The sequence below is a fragment of the Nicotiana attenuata genome, chromosome 6, assembly GCF_001879085.1.
Source record: "Nicotiana attenuata strain UT chromosome 6, NIATTr2, whole genome shotgun sequence".
Classification (NCBI taxonomy): domain Eukaryota; kingdom Viridiplantae; phylum Streptophyta; class Magnoliopsida; order Solanales; family Solanaceae; genus Nicotiana; species Nicotiana attenuata.
The window spans coordinates 64970351-64978096 of NC_031994.1; the positions used below are offsets into that span (position 1 = coordinate 64970351).

At 39.0% G+C, this 7746-nt stretch overlaps 1 long non-coding RNA gene across 1 annotated transcript; it reads right to left on the reverse strand.

Annotated features, from left to right (window-relative positions):
• Positions 1645-7034, reverse strand: LOC109227111. Its single transcript, XR_002068224.1, has 2 exons — positions 6678-7034; positions 1645-2192 (listed from the first exon to the last, which is right to left on the reverse strand). It is a non-coding gene; the product is annotated as an uncharacterized LOC109227111 (long non-coding RNA).

The window sequence follows — 7746 nt, forward strand, 5'->3', positions numbered from 1 at the left end:
TTCACTCCCTTTTCGATCTTGGATGTCTATATCAAACTCTTGCAACAAAAGTACCCATCTCATCATTCTGCATAGGCACAGGCCACCGGACTCGGATAGCCTAAGATTTTGCTGAACCATCAAAAATATCCTGTGAAACAAGAGTCACCTCCTCGCCATGACCGTTACTCATTTTTTGGCATTTTAGGGCCATAAATTTGAAATTTCGCCTGATTCCCAAATTTGCAAGTGCTATAGTCTACACCTTCTGCATGGGACCAGGCCACCAAACTTGGCTCGCCTAAAATTTTGCAGGTCAATCAAAAACGTCTAAAGGAACAATAGTCACCGCCTCGCCATGACCGTTACTCTTTTTTTTTGAATTTTAGGGCCATAAAAATAAAATTCTACCCGATTCCTAGATTTTTCTGATTCCTAGATTTTCGTGTGCTTTAGCCCACGCCTTCTGCATGGGCTCAGACCCGGATTGCCTAAAATTTTACCGAACCATCATAAACGTCTAAGTAAATATAGTCACCGCCTTGCCATGATCGCCTAAAGTTTTGCTCGCCCATCAAAAACATCCTGTGTAACAATAGTCACCGCCTCGCTATGACCGTTACTCGTTTTATGGTATTTTAGGACCATAAAACTAGATTTATGCTCGATTCCCAAATTTTTCTGTGGTATAGCCTACACCTTTTGCATAGGCCCAGGCCACCGGTCCGGATCGCCTAAAATTTTGCCGGCACATCAAAAACGTCCTAAAAAACAATAGTCGTCGTCTCGCCTCGACCTTACTCATATTTGGCGTTTTAGGGCCATAAAACTAGAAATCCGCTCGATTCTCAGATTTCCGTGTGCTATAACCCACACCTTCTACATAGGCCTGGGCCACCGGACCCAGATAGCCTAAAATTTTGCCGGCCATCAAAAACGTCCTGAGTAACAAAATTTAACCCACGCCTTCAGTATATCGTTTCTGATTGGCCCACAAAATTTGAGGCGATTTAGAGTCCATCGCCCGAATTCATGAAGATGGCGTGGACATTAACACACGAAAAAATGAAAATCGTCTTTAAATCATATTTTATGGCCCTAAAACCCCAAAAGTGAGTAACGGTCATGGCGAAGCGATAATTATTGTTCATTAGGCCGTTTCTGATGGCTCACACAATTTTAGGTGATTCGAAACCCGTCGTCTGAATTCATGAAGATGGCATGCACATTAGTACATGAAAAATTGAAAATCATCCTGAATTCATATTTTTCTAAAACGCCAAAAAATGAGTAACAATCATGGCGTATTTATGACTATTGTTCATTAGGTCGTTTTTTATGGGCCCAAAAACCTTTAGCTAATTCGAAGCCATCGTCCAAATTCATGAAGATGGCGTGGACATTAGCACATGAAAAATTAAAAGTCGTACTGAATTCCTATTTTATGGCCTAAAACGCAAAAAAAAATAAAAAACAGTCATGGCAAAGCGCTGTCTATTGTTTATTAGGTTGTTTTTATTGGTCCACAAAATTTTAGGCGATTCGGAGATCGTAATCCGAATTCATGAACATGGCCCTAAATTCTTGTTTTAGTGCCCTAAAATGCCAAAAAACGAGAAACAATCATGGAAAAGCAATGCCTATTATTCATTAAGTCGTTTCTGATGGGTCCACAAAATTTAGGCGATTCGGTGCCTGTCGCACGAATTCATAAAGATGACGAGGACATTAGTAAATAAAAAATTAGAAATTGTCCCGAATCTTTGTTTTATTACCCTAAAAGTGCCAAAAAAATAAGGAACGGTCATGGCGAAACAATGACTATTGTTCATTAGGTCGTTTCTGAATAGCCCACAAAATTTTCGACGATTCGAGGACCGTCACCCGAATTCATGAAGATGGCGTGGACATTAACACACAAAAAATTGAAAATCATCCTAATTCCAACTGTGGGAAGATAAGTGCAAGCAGCTTCTTGAATGGATTACTACCGGTAGAATCAAATGTAGCCAATCCGAATAGGCAATTACGTGCACCAAATGAGGAATGAAGAGGCAGCGTCGCTGTCACCCTTGCTTAGTTCCATATCTTTTTCAGTAGCAAGTGCTTCTGAATGGAGGAACAGACTGGTTTGAAAAGCAGCTGCCGGCATATATTTGGGCCCCTCGCGAAGCAGGTTGAGATTCTTTCGTGGATCATCTCCTTTCTGGATACTGCAAGAGGTCAAGGAGGAATGGGAAGTAAAACCTTTTGTGATGCTTGTTGTTATAATAGTCATAAATTTTGTACAGATTACTAATAAATGTAGGGTCTATGAAAGTGGTACAACATACCTGCTCAGAAACAAATATGGTAAATGAGCTTCATATAGCATGATTTCAAATATCTGCAACTACTCTCTGTCGAAACTGCAGATCCTCAGTTTCTATGCCATTGTTCAAATTCTAAGGTTTTCTACTTTTGTTAGGAGTTTTTAGTTGCACTGAAATTTTCCAAGTTTTTCATAACCATAATATGTGCTATTCTTCAACTTCCTGCATGCTGCTACATTATACTTTGAGCTAGGTTCTTTTAGAAACTCAATTACCGCCCTGTGATGTAATACTGAATATAAAGTCTACAAAAGGAAATAGTAGACTTTTCAAGTACTTCTAGGATTTTCCTTCACGGCATATTCGTGTTGAATCTGAAAATATCATCGGGCAATTTATTCATAGAGCATGTGACAGTAGATTCATATCTGCACTTAAGTAATGCACAAACCAAATAAAGAAAAAAACTGGAGCATCAGATAGAAATCCTGTAGAATAAGATCTAGATAATGAAAAGCATGCGGGCATTTAATGATGCTGCCTCGCAGTTAACAAAGTGGGTAAAATGGGAGATAGGGTTCAAATCCCAGTAGAGGCAAAAAATGCTTGACCGATTTCTGTGCATCTGCCTAAACTCTGATGGATAGAATTACCCCTAATAAGTTGGCCCGCACACCTTCGTGATTAAAAAAGAAAAGATAAGGAAAACCATGCCTTCCACAGATCAGAGAAAGCTATTTCTTTTGGAGAGGATGTTTGGTTTTAGGAAGAAAAATGAAAAATAAAAAAGGATTGATGCTGACAATCTTAACCTCTAAACCAAAAGGAAAGAAAGAATTTTAAACCTCGAAGTAATCCGAGGATCTTCAGCCAATAATTTTAGGGAACACAAAGGTGGAATCACTTCTGGAAGAGGCTAGTAGCTCAGAACTATCAGTATTATGTCTCTAGATTAAAAAATGTTCCATAACAGCCATATGCCATACACACCCCAAAAGAGCTGAACACACTGAAAGTTAAGAAAGTGAAGTGTATAGAGGTAAAACATCACATCAGATCTAGTTAGGCAATATCGTTGCAATTTTGACATGCAATTGATGCGTAATGTAGATGATTCGTGTTTCTGTCACTCATTTTCATCTACACATCTTATTGTCATAATCAGCACAAGCTTAACTATGTTCTAAAGTGACATTGAAGTCTGCTCCAAATGTCTACTGAAACTCTAGCTATTCCACTGTAAATAGCTAATCATACACAAGATCATCCAAACTTCTACATATATATAATAAGAAAGGGGACGCCAACTACAGCATTGACTATTCTGAGATATGAGAGCATACTATTGCCTGCCTTAACGTATTGCCCAAGAAATAAACTAATTCAATCTAGCACATAACTTGACAGGCTGCTACCTCATGCACCATAACATGTATAACAGGTAATTAACAAGTCAATTTCAGCAAATATGAAAATAATCAGTTACTAAGTAATCATATCATGAACCTTGAGAAACATTCCCCAAATGTAACGACCCGACTGGTCGTTTTGCTTTCTAGAACCACGTTCCCCTAAGACTTCCCGTACTTGCTCTTACTGATTTATGACTTGCGGGGATGGTTGGTTCGGGATTTGAAAGAGTTTGGATCGAAATCGGAACACTTGGTTCCTTGGTTCCTCAAGTTCATAAATTTGAATCAATTGGTTTTAGGGTGTGATTCCTAGTTTTAATGTTGTTTCGGGCGTTCCGAGGGTTCGAGCGAGTCCGTTTTATCATTTCAAACTTGTCGGTATGTTCGGGCGTGGCCCCGGGGGCCCCGAGCGTCAATCGGACGTGGCTCGAGCTAAGTTGAAAATTGGAGGAGGAGCTGAAGCTCTAGCTGCTGTCATAACCGCACCAGCGGTTGGCCAGCCGCAGATGCGAGCCCGCAGGTGCGGGACATGACTCGCAGATGCGGCCAAGGGTGGGCAGCCCAGAAACCGCAGATGCATCCCCTTCTCCGCAGAAGTGGTGGGCCTTCCGCAGAAGCGGACACTTGCTCGCATAATCGAGACCACAGATGCGGTCAAAGCACCGCAAGTGCGGAAATCGCTGAAGGCAGTGGCCTTCATTTAATACGGGAGTTAGTCATTTTTGACACATTTCACTCCATTGTTGGGCAATTTTGGAGCTTCTTGAGAGGGGTTTTCCACCAAGCTTTTTGAGGTAAGTAATTCCTACTACATATGAGTTAAATACTTAGATTTTGGGTAGATTATCATGTAAAAATTAGTGAAAATCATGGGATTAGAGGAAAACCTAGGGTTTGGCAAGAATGAGATTTTTTCCACGAAAATCACCATGAAACTTAGTAATAATCATATATCTATGTTCCTTAGGGTATGGGTAACAACTTCCTTCGAAAATTTTCGGAATCCGGACAAGTAGGCCCGGGGTGAATTTTAGGAATCTTACCTTTGGGGTTGGATAATCACTTTTATAGCTAGGATATGAATTTGTAAACCTATAATGATTGATTTTTACACTATTTGAATAGTTTCGGATTTTGCGACTCCGGTTTGAGAGTTTGAGCGCATTCTTGAATTGGAAGTAGGCTTGAAACGAGGTAAGTCTCTTTTCTAACCTTGTAAGAAGGAAATTTCCCTATAGGTGAACTTAATTAATATATGATTAATTGGTGGGGCTACATACGCACGAAGTGACGAGAGTCTGTACGTAGCTACTATTCCTGCTATGTCCGGGTAGTTCTAGGCTTACACCATGCTTTGTGGGTACCGTCATATGATTATAATTGTTGATTTGCATTGAATGGAACTAAGTTGAAGACGTCACAGTTTCAAAGATTTCAAGTAAATATTTATTTTGAAAAGAATTGAGAAAACATCAAGTTATATTTATACTTGACCGCGTCGCAAGTATATTCCGCGAGCGGGGTGATTATTTCCACTACTCTCATGGGAGCGGGCCGTTCGCCTCGGCAGGTTAATAAATGTATATATGGTTCGGGTCGTTCGACCCTCGGCAGTGCACAGTTTACTTTTATGTTGGATCGGGCCGAACGTGCTCGGTGGTATTCGTGTGTGATAACAGAACCGGAACCCCTTATAACTAGTATGATTTATTGCTCGAAAGATCACTTATTTTAAATGAAGAAAGTGCCTAGATTTATTAATTAGATGAAAGGATTTTTAGTATTATTCCTGTTTGAGCTTGTTGTTATCTACATACATTGTGAATTAATATATTGAACTTCATATTATTATAATTGCTGGCGCTAGTAAGTGTCGGAGTCGACCCCTCGTCACTACTTCTTCGAGGTTAGATGACATACTTATTGGGTACATATTTTTATGTACTCACTCTACACTTCTGTACTTGAATGTACAGGCTTTGAGGCAGTTGCATCTGGCCATCAGTCCGGCGTGTAGATTTGGACTCCTCAGCTTGAGACTTCCCGGTGAGCTGCCCTTCTGAGCCGTTCCGCAGCAGCTGGAGTCTCTCTTTTGTCTTTATGTTCATGTCTATTTCTTTTCCCGACAGTAAGATACGATTTTGTGTATTCTACTAGATTGCCCACACACTTGTGACACCAGGTCTTGGCACACACATTGGTAGACTTATGATATTTTGGCTTATTTTCATGATTTCAATTCGCATTTATTACTTCCATTTAAATATGCTTAAATTTTTAAACTCTAAATTTCTTAATCAACTAACTATTCAAATGAGAATTTACTATTTGATTAGTGTTGGCTTGCCTAACAACGGTGTTGGGCGTCATCATGGCCTTATACGGAATTTGGGCCGTGACACCATATCTGCAACTAAAGTTAATTATACACAACTTGATAATTACTAGTAAGCATAAGGGCAGCCCGATGCACTAAGCTCCCGCTATGCGTGGGGTCCGGGGAAGGGCGAGACCATAGGTCTATTATACACAGCCTTATCCTACATTTCTGCAAGAAGTTGTTTACACGGCTCGAACTCGTGACCTCATGGTCACATGGCAGAACTTTACATGGCAACAATCACTAGTAAGCATAACGGATTTGAAAACTAAACAGTTCAAAAATTTAAGAAATGGATTGGAATCATCAGGAGACTAAAGAAAGCACCAATACAGTATGCAACACTGCAGCCCTAGTTAAAATACTTCTCATAGCACAAAGTTATTAACTTTAAAATCAGAAATGCTAGTTAAACTCACAGCACATATAAAAAATTTAATTAGTCCAATCAATTAAGAACAGATTTAGCAACTTGCTTTTAATGGTCTTTTAATTAAAGTAATTTAGGGTTCAAGATTTGGGAATTAAATCGAAGCAGCTACTAGGGTTTCAAAGGGGTTACTAAATTTACGATTTTGAAAAAAAAAAATGTACCTACTAAAAGAGAATCACCGGATTCTTGAAAAACCGTCGAAAGATTCGCGGCGCCGGAAAAGTGTCCGATCAAATACTCGTTCCTTTATCCGACTCAGAGCATGGAGATTCAGTTACCGATTGATACCATTTTCTATGTCATTGAAGGAGAATCACAAGCCTGAAAAATATGCCACTTTCCAAAAACGGAAATAACATGTCTTTTTTAAGAAAGAAGAAATTTATTAAAAGAAACTCGGGACGCCTAAAATCCGTAACAAGAAAATTGTATCATTCGATAAGACGGACCACCATTTCTAGCATCTAAGCAGGAAAAAGGAATGAGTACTGATCATTGAAAAAAATTCGTAGATAGAATTTAATTGTTCTATTTATAAATAGTTCAACTAGAGGAGATGTGGTAGGTGAATGAGATATGTAGTCTAGAAGGAACAATTAACAAATGAATATTTCCACTTCTAAAAGGTGGATTCTTACATCAATTAGGGATATCAATTTTTCACGACAAAAAATTAAGTAGTGGTGATGACACATAAGTCAACCCGTTAGATAAGCCAATTAACAACTATTCTATTTAATAAGACTTATTAAGAAAAGAAATGATAATATAACTGTTAATACAAGAATTTTTTTCCAAGAACTGGTAGTACAAATCATGAACTTCTAAGATTAAAATTTACAAAGCTAATATGGAATAAATACATTATCTGTTCGAAAAGTAAGTAAACAGATTTATATATTCTAACTTTCTAAGGCTACCATGAACAAAAGGCAGATGTGACTGGAACGCAGGTACGACTTCCAATCCAGCTCCCGCCGTACGCAGCAACATCAGCATCCAACATCTGCACACAAGATGTAGAAGTGTAGTATGAGTACAACCGACCCCATGTACTCAATAAGTAACAAACATAACCTTAGGTTGAAAGTAGTGACGAGTTGGAACAAAGGTCGGGTCTGACACCAATAGCCAACAACAATTCATAACAATATAGTACAAGTAATAAAAGAAGTATCTCAGAAATAGAATGCTCAGCTCGTTCATAGTTCCAGAGAATAGGCATGCTTT